Here is a 21,332-nt window from a genome sequence, read left to right as displayed (position 1 = left end):
CCCTGTGTTAAGTCACTCCCCCTTCAGAGCACTTTCACAGCGCAATCAGTGTGCATCCTGCTAATGAAACAAAACTATCGCTAAAATACACCAAAATGCATGGATGACATCAAAAACATTTTTCAGGCATGTTTTTTGATGAGGGAACAAAGTTATTATTATTTTCATCTGAAACAATATTGGTAACATCTCGGAGAGCACTGTATGTTTTTATCATTAAAAACAGTGTAAGGTTAACTGTCCATAAGCAAGAGCGGGTTAATACGAACATTTTAAGACCAAAATGACGAGCCTGAAAGCAGAATTTACAAAGAGACGGGCGACACTTTTCCAATGTAAAGTGAATTAGAGCCAGAGTTGATGGAGCCGGAAGCACACCCATCACTTCCTATTTGAAACGTGGCAGGTAGCAGTTTAGCCACGCCCATTTATGCATACAGTCTATGGTCTAGACTCATAATTCCGCTCTAGCCAAGGTTCTATGTCTCCAATTATCTCCACCAGGAAGAGCACAGTCCTATCACCACCTATCTCCATGACCTATGCTGTAATGCTGATATTAATGTTTCAATCTGGCAACTGCTCATTGGCCCATTAAGACTCTCTAAAGCTCTGTTCAGAAGATGGATGTGTGTGCTTAGCCTCTCGTGCTGTTGGGCTAATATCATGCACCCTGATTATAAATAGGCCACAGTCGCAGAAGTAATGACTTGCTTCCTGTAATTGGTTGTAGTTCATATCAGCGCTATTAGTCAAACTGAAACAGGGACTCAATATAAGTGAATTTTACTAAGTGGATTTGGTTCATTGCATGTTCTAAATAGTGGCTGAGGAAATTGTAATTACTCAAGTATGTGAATGCAATCTTCAAGCCCGGCAAGAAGTGAACTCGCTAAATATTGTATACGGTGTACGTTAGCAGGGTACCTCATCCGTTCTCGCGTTTTATGGTTGGAATTTTTCATACTTTTCAAAATAATGAAGACATATTCGTGACAACTTGACAGTTTTTGAACATCGGTTTCTGACCCTGAGTAACAAAGTCATTCAGTGGAGGGCACGTATCGGGGTATGTGGTACATTTGCATCTTTTTAAAATTATGTATTAATTCATTTGTAAAGGGACAGCATATATTAATGAATTAATGAATACACTCACTACACATACAGGTTCCTTGACGTAAAGTGCTTTGAGTGTCTTGAAACTCCTAAAAATGTGACCATTTACCGTACGTTTGCATGAGAGTGGAATTCATTTGTTAACCCGTAACATCAGATTAGTTTACTCTGTTTGCCTGTTAAACCTGCATAGTTGAATTGATTCTAAGCTACTCCGCGTCAGATCCCATATATCCCGACGGCAGTATCCAGTTATTACCTATGTCCTGCTTAATGAAGTGTAGAGGATTTTCATTAGAACTGACAAGCCTCCAGTTGGTTGAAGGCAGGGACCAATGAGAGGTCAGAGAGAGGAAGCCATGTTTTATTTATAAGGGACTGAACAGCTGGGGATTGACTTGTACGATGTAAAATACAGCCTATAGCCAGATAATTTAATGTATTGTCTCAAAGCCAAATGTCCCATAGAGTTTGCATGTTCTCCCCATTTCTGTGAGTGTTCTACATGTTCCCCCTCATCACCTAAACCATGGGAAAAGGGAGTAAAGGTTCTCATATCACCTCATCAGTCCACAAAACCTTTGAAAAGTCTGTCTTCTGTTATTTCTTGGCCCATTCTTGATGTTTCAACTTATGTGTCTCTGAGAACTGAACACCTCGTACGTTTCGACACTCCAGGTAGGCTGCAGTTGTGGAATACGACAGCACTGGAGGATAAAGGGTTCCTAGTAGCTTCGTGTTTGATTCTCCTCAAATATTTGGCGGTTAATTTGCGTTTTTTCTTCATTTTTTTTGCGATCCTGATGACTATTTGCGACAAAACGTTTGATGGTTCTCTGATCGCGCCCCAATGTCTTAGATATTTCAAGAGTGCTGCATCCCTCTGAAAGACTTTTTACAATTTTTGATTCAGTTTAATCTCTTTTTTGGCCCATTTTTTCTGAGGAGAAGAATCTGCCTAATAATCATGCACACCTTGATATAGGGTGTGGATCTAATTAGGCCACACCCTCCCTTATTACACAAGGACAGTGCAAAAAAAAAAGGGCAACTTATATTCCAGAAAATACTGTATTCAAACAACTGTGAGAGGCTGAATGATAAAGAAACAACTATAACATGGCTACAAGCACTAAGACGTTGATTTAGCATAATAGGTCTCCATTAAAAAAAAACCCAAAAAACTTCTTCAACCTTTTATGCCATCTAACCCATATGTTATTTCATGTGCCAAATGACAAATATCTGTCCAAACTACTGATGTGTTCTAAGATCCTTTCATATGTTTCCCACCATAGCTTCAGTCATCATTCATACCGTCTTGACTTTATTCTGAGAGTGCCATATTGCATACTTTCACACTCCCTGCGTACGCTAGTGGTCAGGGGCTCCCATTTTCTCGTCAGTAATAACCACACAGTGCACAAACAATTTATACCTTTTATTTCCTTCTTTATTGCTTCTGCAGCGTTGGGCCACGTAGTTTTATTATCGCCCTCTTGAGGCCCCGCGCACGCAGAGTTGAAATCTCCATTATAATGACCATTAAATATAGATAAAGCCATTTCATAGGCTGTAAACAGGAGTCAGTGTTTTCTCCCAGAGCTCCCACAGCAGAGCTAAAACATACACGGCCAGCACAAGTTTATGCAAATTCAAAGAGTGGATAATACGTCAGGTGGTGGTGAAGTGTAACAGCCAAATGTAGTTTTATTTTAATATCGTGGCCCGGGGTGTAGAAATAGTGATGGGATTTTTGGCTTTTTTATGGGAGCTGAATCTTTTGGATTTGTTTGTTTCAAAGAGCTGTGAAATGACTGGCTCTTGTTTTTATTTATGTATATGACAGAAGCCATCATGATGTGACTTTATGTATGTTGAAATCATCATAGAGAGAAATGGCCAAGCGGATTATGACGGAAAAAGTCTGAGCTTGGACCGTCCTAAGTTATAGGATATTGGTCTAGTGTTGCAACGATACTAAAATTTCAAACTCGATTTCGATGCTAAGGAATAGATTCAATACAGCGTCTGATAACACAATGATAAAAACAAAACAAAAAATAAATAAATAAAACCTCTTTATTTAGACAATAGAATGTTACTTTCAGTATTAAATAACAGTACTTTCTTTTATATTACCATGTGGCTTTAAATCTATGTAATTCCCTCAGTCATCCAGGTAGGTTCCATAGCGGTCCATACTAGTTCACGTGGTCTTATACTTGTTCTGATGCAGCTCAAGATCTTTCTAAAGCTATTCAGGAAAGATTCATTTCTGTCAGGTGAATGTTTTTTTTTAGTATCAATAACTGCTCAAATGAGTATCTAGTTTCGATACTAGTTTTAGCATCGATAGCATCATTTTTGACAATCTTACTAAGGTCCAATTCCAATACCTGTCTGTATTCGAACAGAACATAGAAAGAACTGGTTAGTCAGAGAGCAAAAATGAACAGTGAACTAGACATAAAAGCAAAACAAACATTCTTTAATTGAAAAAAAAAGGAAAAAAATTGCTCCGCCTCTTTCTTGCAGACACATCACACTTGAGGCGTCCAGGGACAAGACCCATTACTGCGAGCTAAACGTGGAACACTTAACCCCCGCCCCCACCCCTCATGCCCTGGAGATGTCCTGCTCCGTGATGAGATCCCGGCTCAGATCTCGGGATGCTCCGGGTGGAACCATGGCGACAGTGATATATTACAGTGACTACAGGACTCCCTATGGCTGCAGTTCTCATTCTGTCAGGGCTCGTACGCCACATGCAGCTCGCCTTAACCGTTATAATGGTCACTGTTTTCATAATCTATAAAATGAGTAACAATTTAATTTATTTTTTTCTCTTTATAGTTTTTTTTCCCATAAAACAAGAATTATATTGGCAGGTAAAATCAGAGAACAACATAACCGATTAAAACCTTTTCAGCTCCGTAATAACACATATGTAGAGTTATAAAAAATGTATAAACAGTTGCCATGTACAACAAAATATCCCGAAATGACCCTTACGATAATTGGTACTATAGTTCGAGACAGATTTCCCTGTTGATTACATTGTACTTTGCCATGAAATATCCAAAAATATCCAAAACTCACAAATGTTTAACCAGATTAGTTCTGTTCGTGACTAGACCCAAGAACTCACTGTATTACAACAAAGATCTGCATTTACCATTAATTTGACATGCTCCCCCCATCTGTATTAACGAGTGAGAGCTGTGAGCACAAAAAACACATTTGGCATCATAATAATAGTCTGTTTTTTAATTATTATTATTCTAGTGCATTGTTTTATTCAGCTTATGCATAATTTCAAAGCGTAAACACAAACTCACTCTCAGTTTAAACCATTTTAAACAAATATGAGCCCTGGTCATTTCTCTCTGTGATAAGTTTGTAGATTAAAAGATGTTCTCACACTGGGTTCTGTCCTGTAAATAAATAGTAAAACAGCCAGTGCTTCGAACAGCTCTTTGAAATAAATGGAGCCAAAAAATTCGGATCCCATAAAGTTGTATTGGAGCCAGTATACTCTATGGCAGGGGTGTCAAACTCATTTTCACCGAGGGCCACATCAACAAAATGGTTGCTCTCAAAGGGCCAGATGTAACTGTAAGATAAATGTCCCTATGTTTTAATGTTGTTAATTAACTGTTTCTATATTTATTACTTATTCAAGTTACAAATATTGCGTATGGATTTGCATAGACATGGGAAAAAATGGCTATTTAACTGTGTATCTCCTGATAAACTGACATTTTAAGACAGTCAAACCTTTTAACTTACTTTGTTGCGGGCCAAATAAAATGACGTGGCTGGCCGAATTTGGCACACGGGCCTTGAGTTTGACACATGTGCTCTATGGGGTCAATTTAAAGTCCCAAATGTTCCAGATTCCCTTGAAAGATTCCCTCTTTTTAGCTGCATTTTAGATCAAATCCTGGGTGGCAGAAAACTTTCTCCGAGCAAAAGTGATGTTTTAGTCATCGGTCCTAAGGCTCAGACAGAGAAACTTTCACCCAAACCACAAACACAGTCTTTTAACCCATCTCCACAAGTGAAAAACCTGAGCATAATTTGATCTATTTATTTATTTTTTACTCTGACCTGACTTTTAACCCACGCATTAAGAACATCACAAAAACAGGTTTTTATCACCCAAAAAACAGCTAATCATCTCATTCTCTGTCGGGCCAACACAGACGCTGAAGCTTTTATCACCTGTCGAATAGACTACTGTAATGTCCTGCTCTTTAGTCTTCCCAAAAAGAATATTTCAGGCTTACAATTATTACAAAACTCAGCAGGACATGTCTTGTTTAGGACCAAAGAGCAGGACCACATCACATCGGTTTAAAAATCACTGGCTCCTTGTGAGTTTCAGGATAGATTTTAAAGTTCTTTTTACCGGTTTTAAATGTCTTAATGGTCATGGGTGATCTTATCTTTCAGAACTATGAACCCTAGTGTGCTCCGAGTCATTTCCAAAGTCAGGACAAACTCACAGTGAGGCGTCTTTCTAATACTATGGTTTTTGTTTGAACAGTCTGCAGGAGGACCTCAGTGCTGCAGAGAACGCTCATGGCTCAAGATCGCCCTATTTACGTTAACTTTTGATTCATATTTATTGTCTTATTTATTTATCATCACATGTATTTTGCATTTTTATTTATTTTATATTATGTTCTTGATGCTGTTTTATACTATAGATCATAGCTTTGCAGGTATGGATCACACCTAAAACAGTTTCTGGCATGTTTTTGATGAGGGAACAACATTATAACATGGCAGAAAGCAAAACAAATGCATAATACCTCCTCTTTAAAGGAATGTTTAATTGTGATTTTGTATAACACCAGGCAGCCAGTAGTATATGTCCTCTAACTGCAGGTTAAGGCACTGGCAACCTGGGTTAAATTGTGATTGTAACTTTAAAACTGTCACTGAAGGGTACATACAGTTCCTTTAAAGGGCCCATAATACGATATTTTTTATAAACTACGCTCCAAAGTGTTTCCTCATCACAAACATACCTGGCGTTATGTTTTCTTTCATTCACACGTTTAACAATCAAACCATGTATACTTATGTGAGGTTCTTCTCTCAAACAGAAAACACTCTGTTCCACCTTGTGATGTCATGTGGTAATACAGGAAGTGCTCCACTCCATTCACCTTCACTAGTATCATTTGGATTTCAGCGATACACAGCGATACTACAGCTCCATGACATCACAAGGTAGAACAGAGCATTTTGAGCAAAACAAACACAACTAGTATGTTTTTGATGAGGTAAAATCATTATAACATTACTTAAAAACCACAAGAGTACATTTTGTGTAACATAGGACCTTTAATTGTTAATCAAAGAAACCTGTCTGTTGCCATATACATTTTAAACAGACATTTATATTACAGTGTACATAATCTCGCATCCTGAGTATTTGCATGGGGTGTTTTCAGGCTCTGTTTGTTCTCCGTCTGCGCTGAGTCTATAGTACAGTCTCAGGGGAAGGAGCCGGGGCTCATCTGTCCCACAGGACTCACTCTCATTCATATGTATGTGTTTGGCCCAGAGCTGGATTCTCCTGGATTTGATACCTTTGCATTTGATCCCCCTCTACCTCCTCCTCCTCCTCCCTTTTTCTCATAAGGCACTGAATTGCTTTAAAGTTGCAATTCAAAAAGGTGGATTGGAGTTCAGCATCAATTTGTGTATATTAAAGGTTCTGTATTACACAAAAGCGACTCTAGCGAGCTTTAAACTATGTTGTAAGGTTGTTTCCTCCTCAAAAACATACCCGGAGTTGTACACGTGTTTGAGTAACCTTCAATTGTATGTCTACGTCTCTCAAAATACTCTGTTCCACCTTGTGATGTCATGTAGTTTTCAAGTTAACAGCTGCCCTTTTACCTTTAGTTCAGTATTCTAATGAAAGTATAAAAGTGTATGGAATTTAAAAACAGTGGAGTGCCTCTTGTATTACCACATGACATCACAAGGTGGAACAGAGTGTCCACAGAGTGTCCACCTAAATATGCAGGGTTTGTGTGTTAAACATGTCTGAATGAAACAAAACACAACTCCAGGTGTGTTTGTGATAAGGAAACATTATGACGTAGGTAAGAAAAGAGCGTAATATAGGCCCTTTCAATCCACATATCTCTTAAAGGACATTTTTGTACCACATTAAAATTGTTCACTTTATCCGAAACATGTCTAGTATTCCCTCAGTTGTCCATAGTAAACAAAAAAATCAATTATGTAACTGGACAAAAGCTTTAGACCAAAGACTTCTTCAGTTTTAGTGAAGTTTCTGGTGGGACAGTCTTATAACTGTCTGAAGGGAGGAGGAGTAAACTCCACACCAAAAACACTAACATCTTATACAGACGGAACACCTAATGTTTACAGTTTAGCCTGTTGATCCATTGTATAACATATATATATATATGAAGACATATGCACGGATCATTCTGCAGATTCTTTGGACAATAGAGAGAACTACATAATGCATGAAGCTATGAAAAATACATAGAGTTAACGTTAGACCTGCAGTTCACATTCATCACACATATTACAAGTCAATGCATTATGTATAAGAGGAAAACAACGGTCCATTGTGACTGTTATCCTGCTAAAATATATTCATTTAAGAGCCACGTTTTAGGGAAAAAAAATTGAAAAATTGTGAATTACTTTTCACCTTACGGTAGACCATCTCTAAATGCTGAATTGACGGTAACATTTCTGTTAGAGGATCTACCGTCTATTATTCTTGCTTTTCTTGGAATGTTCCACAGTATACCATTGCACTTATTTATCAAGCAGTCTTTGATTACAGGTATTTTTATTACAATTTGCCTTAAAAATATAGACTGTATATATAAATAGACGTAGCTAACCTGCTATCCACCATCGACACTGGCTCAACTTCACTTTACATTAGAAAACTGTCGCCCCTCTCTGCGTAAATGCTGCTGGTTGGTTGGTTTTAAAATGTTCGCATTAACCCGCTCTACATGCTGCTGGTGTTTTTATTTTGCTATTGTGTTTATAAATCGCCTTATAAGGCGCCTTCTTTCCCTGAGGTCGCTCCTTCTGGTGTTAGCAACAGGTTTGATTGACAGCGTTGCTAAGCGCCCTGCCACCCTGCCAAACCAGCGGTGTGTGTGGAAAGGGGTGTGAGTTTCAACAGCTTCGCTCTGGATTGACTCTTTGGTTGCTATGATACTCGTGGTCAGAATTCTAAATATGGAATTTGCTTCATGTGACTGGAGCTGAACACTATGGCTGACGTCACACTCACTTAGTCCACTTCTTTATACAGTCTAGGCTTAAAACACATGCATTCCTAATATAGATCTGACCTGTAACTTAGTCTGGTGAGTCAACTCCTTGTCTCCATGGAGATAGAAAAGTTAAATGCCATGCTGTGGAACATTCATACCAAAACATTTCTATTGAGACAAGCATGCAAACTCTCCACCAGGAAAGTTACATTATGCACCTTAGTTAGCAAAATTACCTGTTTAACCGACAATCGTGATTATTCAGGTCACAATACAAAATATAATTTTGAAATGTAAAGTACTTTTTTTGTCTGGCTGTTTATTTCACACAACAACAATTAGATTTTTTAATTCACAAAGTTTCTCATAGAGCTTGTGACATCCAAGAGAACTATTGATACACTAACTAAGATCTTAGGATTTCTTGCCTGAGATACAGAACACAAACTTCTTTAATACTTTACGATGAAGACATGAGTCTGGTCACCGATGAATAATGAATAGGACTTTTAGCTCTTTCACTGGATCCGAATTTTTAGATCCCACTGGATTTTCATCTAAAAGAGCCTTTCTAAAGACTGGCTCTTTTTAAATGTATTTATATGACAGAAGCCATTGTGAGAACTCAAATGAACAACAAACTAATCACGGAGTGAAAGGACCAAGGCTACGGCTTGTTTAAAAGGTTCAAACAGAGTGTGTTTACCCTTTTAAATTATGCATAATATAAATAAAGTGTTGCACTACAATAATACTTTTTTAAAAAAACTGTTATTACGATGCCAAATCTGTTTTTCTGTGCAACAGTTCTCACTTGTTCTCACTTGCCTGCTCTGCTTCTGTGCTGATCCTGTTGGGTCTGCAATAATCTGTATAAAAATGCATAGAAACTAGTTAGAAAAAGATTCAGCTCTTTTCAAAAATGAGATGTGCTAAGGAATCGTTCAAAAGAGCCGAATGTTTCACAAACGTCACATGACTATCGGTGAATCTCCTCGAGTTCAGCTGGGCTTGATTGACTCATGGATTATTCAGTCGGGGACACACATGGTCCTCAAATATGGCTACTTACGAGAAAAAAATAAATAAACATCATGTCCTGAAGTTACTCTTGAGTAGTAGTTTTTTTTCCCAAACACTTTTTTACACTCACATTGTTGAACCACTACTTTCTACTTTTTCTTGAGTAACATTATTTTGAAGAAACATTCTCTTACTTGAGTAGTTTATGGCTATTCCTTTGATAACATGGCTAAAAGTGAAACAGTTCAGCATAATATGGACCTCTAAAACTGCCAAGCCTCTGCCACAGTTGCTTTCCGCGCGTTGTTTCCCTCATTGTTCCCCTTGCCCATGTAAAGGGATTAAGCTCCTCCCGCTGTGCGTTTTTGGACAGCTTTTACGGTAAGGCAGTTTTGCGCCTAGAGGGAGTTTTACAGTAAATATCCGTTTTCTTGTGTGAACTTGTCTATCTCTGCTCACACACTGCTCCTGTCTCTGGGTCCCTGGCTCTGCTGCTGTTGTCTCCTGGGATTTGGTGTTTTTTGGCTCAGTCTAAATCCATTGTGTGCCGTAGTGATCTGTACCGGTTTTGTCTCTCCTATAGCGTCTCACCTCTCCTCCCCTCCCAGTCTTTGCGTTCTGCTTTAATGTCATTGTAAATCCAATTGAAATACTATTATTTCTGTTCCTTTCAACATGTTCCAGGGATTTGTTGATATCTAGATTCTGTCAACTTTTTGGTTGTTTACCTGTGGCGGAATTAGTTGCCAATTAGGGATGGGCAATACCACATTTGTTATTTCATACTGTGATACTAAGTACTTTTGGGAGTATTTCCTATCCTATTTCCTAGGACCTATCCTACAAACAGAAACTGTAAACAACAGGTGTATTAGTTTCAGTGCAATTAGAAGTGGCTTGGATGAGCAGCAAAACATATTCACTCCTACAACTTTTTGTCAAGTTGACAGGTATTACATTTTGCTTTTACTATCATTCAACAAAATAAATGACTTATTTTACCTTAGATATATATTTGCATGTTGATACTACAGAAGATTGCTCAATACTCAAACACTTTTTACCATCCACTTCTCCAATTGGTTAGTCTCTGTAAGGCTCTATGACAGAGCCTTACAGAGACTAACCAACTATGTGAAAGACAGCTGGATTTAACCAACGATGGTGACGTGTGAACATTCAAAAGAAGCAGATGACCTTATTGACCTCCTAAATAGTAAATACAAAGTGTAAATAAATTATTTTTTTCACCACCCCTCGATGGAATACCCTGTAACCTACTCTGTAACTATTTTACAAAGAAAGAATTTTTATAGTAGACTGGCAACTTGCAGCCTTTTGTCAGCAAAAACATTCATTTTATCTTCTTTTTATATAAAACTTCGTCCACGTTTGACAAATCGCTGTGTGCCCTGCCTCCTTTGAAATCAGGAAGCAGGACGTACGCACCATCAAAGGAGACAAAGGGGCATTTACCTTCACTCACACATGGGACTCAATTCTCCAAAGACCACCACGCGACTGCAGGCGTGGTCAGTCTGATAGATCTGCCAGATCTGCCAAACTGCGCACGCCTGGGAACAACAGCTGATGAGAAACGACACCTCTGACGACGGGTGTGGGTGCAAATGGAGAGCTTTGTAAGTCTTCTGGGAGAAAATGGACAGACTTGTGTATGCAGCACTCAGACCAACAGCTATAATGAGCCCGAGCAATAAACACAAGACAGTTTTATTTCCCTCTCAACTTCTTAATGATCACACTTCTTCATCCTAATTGCATACTCGCCTTTGTACAACGCTATTTATTTCTTCAAAAATCCCAGCTCTATAGAAGACAGCAGTACAATAACGGTATTTTTAGTATACACAAAGTTGATGTACAAGGCTTGAAATTAATAAGGCATGAAAAAGAAATGGAAAAGGAACTACTCCAGACTAGTGGTGGTCTGTACTTTGTATTATAGCCACAGCTGCCCTGGGGTAAACTGACACAAATAAGACTGCCAGTCTGCACCTCCGACCCCCACCAACACTCACCTCATTCATACTAGTCAGGCAGAAATGTTAGTCTTGTGTGTTGTTTTTCCATTGTCCAGTGTAAGAAGTTAAGTATAATATTATAACTCTATGATGCATTGTTGCTCCTAGTAAAATTTATTCATTCTATCATTATTACTACTTTTCTTGGAATGTTCCACAGTATGGCATTACTTATTTATCAAGCAGTCTTTGATTACAGGTGTTTTTATAAATTTGCCTCAAAATGCATGCATTCTTACCATAGATCTGATCTGACCTGTAACTTAGTCTGGTCACGTGCTTGTCTCCATGGAGATTAAGTTTAATGCCACTCATTCATCGCGAAACAATAACATTTCTATGGAGACAAGAGGCAAACTCTCCACCAGGTTGTGTTAAAAGCTACATTATTCTTTGTCTAATCCTTTGTTGCACAGAAGGCTATAGGTCCCTTTGTGTGTGTGTGGGTTTTTTTTTTTGTCCATTTACCTGTCTGCTGTTTTATTTCTATTGTTTGATCGTCCTTACCTGTGCTCAAATGCAAATGGAAAGGTGTTACCTCTCTGAGCTAAGAAGGTCAAATGGCAAGACTGACCTAAATGTAAATTGTACTTGGGGAAGGGCTTGGACCTCAGACAGTATTCAAGTACTGTCAGGACCGGCCCGAGCTTTCAGGGGGCCCTAAGCTGAATTTGTCTCTGGAGCCTCCGACAGTGGATGTATCCTGGCTCAGCTGTTGGTGATTCACATTTGACAACATTATGACTCTCATCCTTCATTTCTGGTGGATTTTAATGTGTTCCAGTTGGTGACAGTGGACTTAAATTTACATTCTGAAAGGTCCTTGCACCAGTGTAAATACATAGCTGCCCTCACCTCTGCCCGACACAAAAACAAATCTAGGCAGCAGTAGATGTTTTGCTACTATAGGTATAAAACAAGTGTAATTATTTTAGAAGGAATATTTAGGCTGCTGTAAACAAGCCCTGTATCTAATAAAACTTGATATGTTATATTATTTTCAATATGGGCTCTTGGGGCTCTCTGGTGGCCTCGGGGCCCTAAGCAGCTCTTTAGTCTGCTGATAGGTTGGACTGACCCTGAGTGCCCCTGACTGCTGTTACCTCATTGCACTGCAGGAGAAACTGTCAGTAGTGGGACCGTTTGTTTAACGGTGCAAACGTAAGACAGTCGGTGCAAAAGTGAGACAGTCTTCTTGTATGTTTTAGTATTATTTGACAGATAATTTCCATGACACTAGGTAAAGTGGGTGAAGTGTCTTGCCTAAGGACACAATGACAGTTTTGCGTCTGTAGGGAAATACCAAGGACGCTTGTGGTCAAATCCATTTTAGTATTAATAGCTGAATTTGACATGCAACAAAAACACATTTTCAGCTGATGTTCACGGAGAAACATATTTCACAATAATACTACAGTTTGCACATCAAGAAAACACTGAAAATATTTAAAGTGCATATCACAGGACAGACTGCTCATTTCACTTAAACACAGTCAATATAATAATGTTTAAGATTTTACTAAAAATCTAGTTGCTAATTTTAAACATTTTCAGATTTTTCATTGTACTTCCTGGTTGGACATGGGCAGCAGATATGACATACTTAGAGGTAGATGTCTATGTAATCCCTCAGTCGTCCAGGTCTGATCCATAACAAAAGACGAAGTTTAAATCTGTCAACTGGACAAATCGTTGTAAGAGTGAAGACGTTTTGGATGAGCAGAGAAACGTCTTCACTCTTACAACAATTTGTCCAGTTGACAGATTTAAACTTCATCTTTTGCTATACTTAGAGGTAGTTTCATAACTGTTATCTAGCAACCGTATTACAAACAAGAGCCACACTTATAATTATGATAAGACTAATACAAATAAATATCAACATCTTTATTTCGTTAAATTAAGGTTTTAACTGCCAGAAAAAAGAAAAAAAAAACAACACCTTCTTTGCATTTTGGATGGAATTTCCGTGTTGATAACATAAGTAGCGGGATTCTGTTTTAGAACTAAGCGCTACTTCCTGTATTTTTGTATTTTTACTTACATTTTCTCACAAACTGCTACTTATTATATTTATATTTAACATTTACCATAACATGTACTATGCCACCAAACCATGTCATGACTAGAAAAACATGAAAACCTGTCAAATGCACTTTAAAACATGACTACAATTAGCCTTTTAAAATATTCCAGAAATAAAGCAAACGTACCTTTAAGCATTAATGTTTTTTCTGTACCAGATAAGGTTATACTTGGGTTATTTCTGCCATTTGCGGAATGACAGAGCTGAAGACGAGACTTCTCTGAGACCATCTTCAAAACGCCTGGAGGAGTTTTACCCATCACAGTTAAGTCTACAGCAACTGCCAAAATCCAGCTTTCCTCTGCTGCCGTCTGCTGACAGGGGGTGCCAGGTTTGGAGCTGTTTCTCTGGCATTGGTAGAGTCATTTGTGTACAGTTTCTTTGGCTGTAACATGAGTTTTTGTCCACATCTGGTCATGGCTTTACATCAGGTGTCTAATTGGTGTATTTTCTTTTTTCTTTTTTTTCATTCTTGTGGCTTTAATTCCCTTTTAAACATGCTTTCAGTCAGGTTGGGATAAGTATTTTACATTGTCTAGCTCAAAATAATGTCAATATTTGAAAACTGTCAGCAATGGGAATTAACCGTAGACTATTTAAAGAAGTGGACTGAGTGAGTGTGGCGTCACCCACAGCGTTCAGCTCCAGTCAAATGAAGCTCATCGAAGTTAGAGGAGTTATACGGGCGAATTTGGAGCCGAGTTCCCTATTTACAAATCCGACCGAGGGTATCATAGCAACTAATGAGCCAATTTGGACTGAAGCTGTGGAAGGTAACACCCCTCCCCACCTGCACCGCTGGTTTAGCAGGGGATGATGGCTTAGCAACACTTTCAATCAAACCTTTTACTAACACCAGCGGGAGCGACCTCAGCGAAAGAAGGCGGCTGATTCGTTTGTTATTAAAGTTCATATCTTGAGTTACGGACACAATAGCGAAATAAACACGGCAGGATCATGTAGAGCGGGTCAATACGGACATTTTAAGACCAAAATGACGAGCCTGACAGCAGCAGTTACAGAGAGAGGAGCCAGAGTTTTCTAATGTAAAGTGAATTGAAGCCAGAGTCGATGGAGCTGGAAGCACAGTCCATGGTCACTTCCTGTTTGGAGCACGGCGGCTAGCAGGTTAGCGATGTCTTTTTACGGATGGATTTAGTTGATTAATGAAACAAGTGTGAGTGAAGCAAAAATACAACTCCAGCTATGGTTTTGATGAGAGCGCAAAAGGTCAAATATTGCGATTTGATTTGGGATATATGTTTGAAAAGTAGTAAACAACTCGTAACTTGTAGCATGATATTTGGGAGAAGATGCAAATATGAACTGACAAACCAACCCAAGAATCTAATTAATTCTGTAGATATCTGAAGCACAGTAGGGCTAAAAATACAAAATAGTACCATGATATTTTAATTTACTTTTTGGTACAATGACTTCAGTTAAATTAAAACAAAAAACTCATGTTGCTTTATTTAATAGTCAAACTGAGTCTAAATAAAAACTTAACAAAGACAAAACCAAGACTAGCGCAAGTCTAAAGTAGGACTTAATAAGGGAATTATATTTTTTGCCTTTTGTCCAAGTTCTTCTGTAAAATAATGAACTTTGTGTTGTTGCGATATATTTTTTTTTCTTGTGATATCAATTATTGCATCAATATTGCCCTAATCTGCGGGTACGTTAATTGTGCCAACTCAGACTGCAATTTTGATTTAAATTTGATATATTGTGCAGCCCTAGTTCTATTTCTGTTTAAAATGTGAACTCATTTTGGTCTTTACTGGGATCCTAAATCTCCATATTATAATACTTCTTCATTAAAATAGAGGAATACAATGTAGCAAAAGCCAATTCTCTCTATAATAAATTCGCTATGTCTTGGATTACTGAATTACTTGGTATTTTCTATAAACATCATAACTGTAAGAAACTTCAGGACAATTTGATTCAGCTTGCCGGTGAATCTTTCTAACGATAGAACAGCGAGCATGAATTAGATCCATAACCTCTCATGCAACTGGAGTCTGATTCAAGCAGCGTTTGGCGTTCAACATACAATATTCATCTAGGATTAATATTTGATAGAACAACACACCTCTCTGTGGTTTTGAGATGTGCTGATCATTTTCATTTCAAATTTATATTCCCTCAACTTTCTGCAGATTTTCATTGGACTTCCTGAATAATGTGCTTCAGTGGTTTACAGCGGGCTGCAACTCTCTAAAGCCGCCTGTCAACGTGAGATTTTGGACATCCGCGATTGAGATTTATGATCGTGGGGAAAATCTTGAGTCGTTGCTCAAAGCATGGGTTGTAGATCTCACGGTAGGATGGGGACAAAGATTAAACTTAGAAGCTTTGGACGACCCAAGATGAGCTGGGATTGATGTCAAGCCAGAGTGATATTTTGAAAGCTTGGTTGAAGTGGGCCATGGTCTCGTTGCGTCTATGAACAATCTCTGTCAAACATGTGGCCAAGAGTAAACAAAAGATCTGTCAAAGTAACAGCAGAGGAGATCTGCTGTGAAGAGTGTATCCCCTTTTCCATTTCATTTACTAACTAATACAAAAGTAAAACACCATTACCATGTAACACTAGCTTTAGCTAACCATTATAATTAACCCTTTGAGGACTGAGCACATTATAGACCAGTATAGCTCACCTAGACTAGACTATTCTTTTTAGCCATAAAAATCATATTAAAGGAAATATCAGCATGTACTGCATTTTTTCACACAACTACCTACCTACTGCTATTTTACATATCTATCCATATTTTTTCCTTTGACGCATTGATTTAAGTGACTGGGAAAATCCCCAGGCACCTGCGCTCTGATTGGACATCTTCGAGGGACAACGTAAGCAGATTAACATAATGACAGTAAAATATTTAAAGAGCCCCACGCCTCTGCTTTGAGACGCCATTTGAATTTACATGAAGCACAATTGGTTGCAGCGTTACGGTAATGGCGACGATAGCATCCGCCACAATAGAGAATAAAGAGATGTATTCCCAAAGAGCCTGGAGGCCAGTATTTGCTATGACCATGATAATTGTCACAGTGTGCATATGTGTTGCCGTAACAATCTCAAATGATGAACCAAAATCGTGCAGTGGACACCAAGCTTAACATGCAAGTTGTTCTTATTGTCAAACTGTCATTTTAATAATAATTTGCGTCAGCAGCACAGACTGTATAAAGAAGTGGTTTTAGTGAGTGTGACGTCACCCACAGCGTTCAGCTCCAGTCAAATGAAGCTCATCGAGGCTAGCAGTTATAGGGACAAATTTGCAGCTGAGATCTATATTTGGAAATCCAACCATGGGTATTATAACAACCAACGAGTCAATCCAGAGTGAGGCTAGTGTAGAGTGTAGAGTTTTTCAATAGAAAGTGAATTGAAGCCAGAGTAGATGGAACCGGAAGTGCGCCCATGCTCCCTTTCTATTTAAAATGCGATGGTTAACACGTTACCTATGTCCAGTTATATATGCAGTCTATGGTTGGCAGTTGGCAAAGGACGTTGATTCAATTCCAGTTTTTTTTATTTTTATACATGAAAGCTTGTAAACTAAACGACCAGTAGTGTCTCTATACCGTGTGAGCCACTCCACAGGAAAATGAGCCAAAAATACTGACAGACAGCCCTGCTTGCCTGCATATTGTTGACTGGAGCGCCTTTTGTCTGGAGTGTCAAAATATTACGTTGTTGTTTTTTGATTCAAAGACCGCGCAGCTCTGTGACAGCCGTACTCTTGTTTCGCTTTCTCTCTCTTTTCCTCTGTGAAATCTGACCCAGTTGGAAATGTAGTGAACAACTCCACAACAATGAAAATCAAAATGCAGTTGATGTGGGAACAACATAGAATCACAGGACGGAGGAGAGGAGAAGGTTACCAAAGAACTCACGTCTCAAATCAGAGTCTCGAATATCGGGGCTGTGTTCATGTCAGCATCCTGCACCAGCTGTGTGCAGGCTCCACTTGTCTTTTGTGGCCTTGTTGAGTGAGGTATTGCAGAATTTTAAACTACTTTGACCACAGTTGCTCTGGTATTCTCTGTAGTATCACTTGATTATGGGTCTCCAGGAAATCCTTCACATACTGTAGATGTCTTAAAGTGAAAGAGCGGGGTTTTACACTTCTACACTGTATAAAAAAAACACGTAACATATTGAGATCACTGTGTTACCTTTTAATGTTTTGAAAATGCTATACCTGCTGAAAAATTAGTTTCAGATTAGTTTTTGACACTCTAAGTCCACCTTCCAGAGTGCTATCACAGTACAATAAGGCTAATGGGAACTGCTGCACATGGCATCAGGTTTGTGAAGTTGCAGTGTTTTGTTTTGTATATTTATGATGGCCAAACAGGTACATGAATGACGTAGGCTTGTGGGTGGAGCACTGGACAGAATCTGCTAGCCATAAGGAGGGTTGTAGTAGGGTAGATAGGGGGAAAGATCGCCAATTTACTCAAACATGCATGGATGATATTGAACCGCTTCAGGCTTCCATGTTTGACTAGGGAACGTTATAACATGGTAGAAAGCTTCAAAAAGTCAATTTCGCATGATACTTTAGGGTTAAGGTACACGTAATTGTCCCTGAAGGGAAAATCGCCCTCTGCATTTGACCCATCTTTCAATGTCTCACGCATCCTGTCAGCTCCATGTCTTGAGTTGATGGGGGGAAATGGAGTGCCCAGAGGAAACCCACAAAGACACTGGGGGATCAATGTTTGTTTTTCAATATTTAAAAGTAGCTGTATTTGTCATGATCCCAGTCTGTCCTGCCTTTCTGCACTGTTTCCCCCCCTCCCTTCTGTATCTGAGCCTGGAGCTGGGTGGAGATTTGGGCTCCTCCCGTGCACACCCACACCTCATCAGCAACCAAGCTGCACCTGGGGAGGACAAAAAGAGCCAAGCCCTGACACACAGCACCAGATCGTCTGCGTATCCATTGTGGTACAACTTTGCTCGGCTCAGTTCATGTTTTTGCTTGTGACTCTTTCTAAGTTGGATATTTTTTGCTCCTCGTCAGATCCTGCTCCCTGGATCCACTCAATTCCTCTGTCTCCGACCCTGCTCTCCACAACCGGTACGAATCTCACCTCTTCTGACCCAGACCCCGCTGCTCACACCCCACTCCTGGATTACGGCAAACCCCCGCTCTCAACTCCCTGATCGATCTACCTTCATTTGCACATTTAAAACTGTCAGTAAACATTGTTAAACTTTTCCCTGAGTTGTCTGAGTTGTCTCTTTAGTCCCTCCTGTCAGTCATTGTGACAGTATTGCTGTGTATGTAAAAGTGATTGCTATATTATTGTAGAAACTTAACTAAACCAATTTAATTTAAAGGTACAGTATGTAACTTTCTGGAGGTGTCATGTTACCTGCATAATTCAATTGAAAAGAGAACCTTAAAACCATATTTCCGAACATTCTGTATAGAGATAAGTTTTAGGTCTTACTGTTGAAGATTATAGACAACAAGCAGAAGTAGGTCTCCTCAATGAGAAATACAAGTTAGGTTTGTAGAGATGCAAGCCCAGTGCAATAAAAATGTCCATGAAAGTCGATTTTTGAGCTAAAAAATACATACATACTGTAGCTTTAAATTACTTTCTTATCACATCAATGTAATCTTGACAATAATCACTCCATGTATGTATTTCTCTTACATGAGTATGAAAGCAAAATTCTGAACCTTAAAATCCTTTCATTGTAAGCTGTTGTTTTTCCACTGTTGACCTACAGGGGGAGACATTGCTCCATAAAGGTGTGATTCCCCAGCGCTGGCGTCTGCTGCGGAGCTCACAACAGTTTGATTTGAGCACAAACACCACACAGTCAGCAGCTCAGAGTGATCACACTCAACTCGAAAGTCCAGCGGAGTTTGTACACACCAAAAAGGATTGGCCTGGACTTACAACAGAGGAGGAGGTGGACGGGTGGAGGGGCGGGGTGGAGGTTTGGGATGGTGGGGGAGAGATTTGAGAGAATGACTGAGTGCTGGAAGAGAACAAAAATGTCTTCAGCAAAGGTAAAGTGAAAAATCAATTCGGTTAGAAAGAAAATGCCAGGGCAGATAGCGCTGTTTCTGTAGTGTTTTTGTGCGCTATGCAAAATGTTTTTTTCGATAGCGCTACTCCTACAACAATCGGAAAAGCTTGTCCCGTAGATCTATGAGGTTCTAGCTGACATTTTTGACAAAATTGTTCCTGGGTGCCTCTTGTGCATTATATCAAATGTTATTTTGAAGACTAACTTTGTGTTATAAGGTTCCATCAGTTTGAACCAATCAGAACACAGAATAAATTTGAAGTGACCAATCACAATTAACTTTTTTTGGTATAAAAATGACATTTCAGCCCAATTTTCATGTTATTAAATGTTTTTTGAGACATTATAAATGACACTTTTAATACAGTTTGTACACTATAATGCATGTAACTGTTAGGCTAGTTTTCTTCAGTTAGAAAGCTATTTTTCTCTTCTTCTTTCCTCTTTGTGACCCTCCACCATTAAAATAAAGTCAATAAATTAATAAAAAGACTCACCTATTTCAATTCTATGCAGCCTAGAAAAACAAAAACAAAGAGAAATAAAGACAAAAAAAACAATTTATTCACTTTTATCTATGCACGGATTGCAAAAGTTTATTTCTTCATTGCTATTTAGATGGCGGGGTAACAGTGGCTCAGTGGTTGGAGGATCCATTCACGGTTGGAGGATCCATTCACGGTTGGAGGATCCATTCCCGCTTGGATGTCGTTGTGTCCTTAAGCACAAAACAAATGGTGTGTGCATGATGGTGGTTGTAGAGGCTGATGGTCGAAGGCTGATTCTGAGAGGTTTTTGGAGTGAATCTGGGTGATAAAATGCTGAAAATAGGTCTGGTACACATCTTACTCATTATCCCTTGAGCAAAAAAAGTAAGGGGACCACACCCTATCTCTGAGGGTGAAGGCAGCCATTCATGCAAAATCAAGCCCTTGTACTCGTAACAAACTTGTCTACTAGAGTTTTGATACAACAGACTCTAAACTGAGGCAGCATCATTACGACATATCTTGGATGGCTTGGTCAGGACTACCTTAGCTGGAGGATTTTACTTATTGTGTATGTTTTTGTTTGATAGTGGAAACTGAAGTGCCCAGAGAAAACCCACCCAGACACAGGGAGAAGATGCACCCTTCTTATGAGGTGAGAGTATTGAGGGTTGTTGTATTCACGCTTCATTATGGCCTTTACTCAGTCTCTCTTTCTGCACAAAGACCTATGGAAATTAATTTGCACCATAAAAAAACTAACTCAAATAGACTGCAAAACATTTTATTTCAAAATTCTGTGCATCTAGAAAATAATATCTCCTCATTTACCCTCTCAGGGCTGGGTTTGACAGCTAAGTATGGAGCGTGAAGCCATAAAAGAAATCATAACGATGCCTGATCGTGACCAAGAATACACATCTCCACTGTATTTCACCCCCAAGTAAAGTGTGGGCATTTATGTCTCCCTGAGCAGACATCATTAAAACGGTGTCTGGGTCTGTCCAGTGTAAGAGCAGGTACATTTAAAGGTAGAGTCTGTAACATGCGGATCTACTGGTTTACACATAATAATCAAAACTTAAAGGGGCTCTACTCATTTTTTTCATGTAATAAAGTAAAATCTGTTTTGCCCCAGTACAGATGTATAGTAAAATGCTTAAGTGTGCAGTCTGTGTCTAAGTACGAAGCGTTTTTATTCTC

This window comes from Periophthalmus magnuspinnatus, chromosome 5 (assembly GCF_009829125.3).
Source record: "Periophthalmus magnuspinnatus isolate fPerMag1 chromosome 5, fPerMag1.2.pri, whole genome shotgun sequence".
In the NCBI taxonomy this organism is placed as follows: domain Eukaryota; kingdom Metazoa; phylum Chordata; class Actinopteri; order Gobiiformes; family Gobiidae; genus Periophthalmus; species Periophthalmus magnuspinnatus.
This window is presented reverse-complemented; position numbering follows the sequence as displayed.